The sequence below is a fragment of the Gymnoscopelus braueri genome, assembly GCF_963280865.1.
Source record: "Gymnoscopelus braueri genome assembly, chromosome: 16".
Taxonomy (NCBI): Eukaryota; Metazoa; Chordata; class Actinopteri; order Myctophiformes; family Myctophidae; genus Gymnoscopelus; species Gymnoscopelus braueri.
In genome coordinates this window covers 35,247,768-35,250,078 of record NC_137616.1, presented here as the reverse complement: position 1 = coordinate 35,250,078, position 2,311 = coordinate 35,247,768, and positions in this window count along the sequence as shown.

Below are 2,311 nucleotides of genomic sequence, written 5' to 3'. Positions count from 1 at the left end.
GTTGTGCCCAAGGTTTGATAAAAAGGACAATGGCAAATCCCGGGTGATAATTTGTTTATCATATAGACATACCCATAACCTTATTCATTAACAAAGACTATAAGAAAATAGCATTGTCAGCACTTTAAAATGAAGAGATTAACATTACTGTCAATGAGGAACTGCCCTGGTGAACACAATGGTATTCTTCATCACCACTGTGCTTTTATTACTCCTCTTTCCCAGGTAAAATAAAAGCTGGGTATGTGATAAATATATTTAGAGTCCGTCTGTCTGATAAATATATTTATCTCGTCCCCAGATAATTTGTTATAATTGTGATGTCAGCACGGTCAGCTTAATTCCTACGCATTGTGTTAAAAAATGCTATTACCATGTTGGCAGGTTCTTTTCATCTGCGTCTGGGTTTAATATGATCTAACTATTTAGCATTGTGTATTTATATTTGAATGTATGCCTGTTAAAATGCTTGGGTGAAGCAGACAAGATTTAGCTCTTTTTCAAGTGGTAGAAAATACGTGATTTTCGATAACCATAACAAACCCCCAAATATTAAAATCGCTAAATAAATATACAGTATCACTTTAATATAGTGGGAGATCACTGGGTTACAAAAAATATTTAATGAACTTTAAAAATTATCCCTTCATTATCCCTTTGAATATGTCAAATATCATGCAGAAGTCAGCAGAAAACCGTGTCTTTATCAACTATTGAAGATATATTGCCAACTAACTACACAACCCAAACTTTTCCCAATGTGTAATTGTGCTTTAAGGAACTTGCCATGACAAATACGGTTGAAGCGGATGGTTTGGTAGAATTCTCAGCTGAGGAGTCAATGGAGTTGATCTACAAAGGAACCAAAAGACAGAGTGGAAAACGGCAACCTATAACAGTTCACAGAATGGCAGCGTACCAACAAAGGTGAGTCACGCCATCTTGTGTCCTGAGCCAACTCTCTCCCCACACTGCTGGGGAATCCCAGGCGGACTCTAACATTTTGTGCGCCGTGGGAGTTACTCGTTGACAGTAATGTTAATCTATTAACTTAAAGTGTCAAACAATTGCTATTTTCTTGCTGTCTTTGGATACATTTGGATATATAGATTATCACTAGTCGTTGCACTCATATTATCCAAACTGGTTAGGGTAATATGCCCTCGTATTATCCAACCTCAAGCAAAGCTAATAATGCACAGGTCATAATCTACAGTATATGAGTGTACATAGTTTATCTAAAAGTATACACTTTGTGAAAATATATACAGAAAAACTACACATAAAACATTGTCAGTGAAGACTGACAATGTGCATGTTTTTTTGCTTACAATGGGAAAGACAAGTACACGGCAGCCATTGAGAGAAACCCCTGATGTGTCACAGGAGACTTATTAGATCAAGCTACTGTTGGAAGCAACACAAAGGTTTGAAAAATTATGTTGACTGGTCGTCAGTCGACAGCTCCAGTCTGGTTTACTGTCCCTCACACTGTTCTCACTGTCATACACGGATTAAAACACGGAGCCCGGGATCAAGGGACAGAATCAGCCGTCCGTCCCCTAAATCGGTCCTGACTGCATGGTGCAATGAAAACTCTGGCTTCAGAGGTTCCTATAGCGCCTGTGAGCCAAGAAAAAGTCCTTTGGCGAGACACACAGAGATTAGCAGCAAGCATTACTGTCAGGTAGCATCAATGTCTGTGGCCTTCAACTCTATAGCTGTGTAAACAGCATTTATATTCTGTATTAAAAACACCCCTTGTGTTACTGGGGGCCAGTAGGAACAGTAAGTGGAGTGTGTGACTGTTTGTTTCCCTTTCATAATGGGCCCGGAGCGTAGCGGGTAATTACCTATGGCAGTCTCTTGGCCTGTCTGGGACTGAATGCATATTTACTAGCCTGGCGAGGAGTGTAGTCTGAGTGTTGGAAGGCCATGATAACCGGGGTATGAGTGTAGCGGGTGTCAAGATTAATCGCCAATAGTGATCTATCTCTCCACTTTGTATGCTCTCTCTCTCTTTCTTCTTTCATCTCACTGTCTTTCTAACCATTTCCTCTCAGTCATCTCGCCCTTGCTCTGTCTGTCTTCATCTCATTCTCATCTTTCTCATCTCCTCCACATTTTTCACCGCCTCTCCCTCACCCTTCATCTTTTTCCTCTTCCCCTAATATGTTTCCCTCTGTCTTTTCCTCTCTCCTTCCTCCCTCTCTGCATCTCTCATCTCTTTCTCTCTCTCTCTCTGCATCTCTCTCTCTCTGTCCACGGCGTTCGCTTCACTGTGTTCATTTGTCTTAGTTCCCCGGTGGCG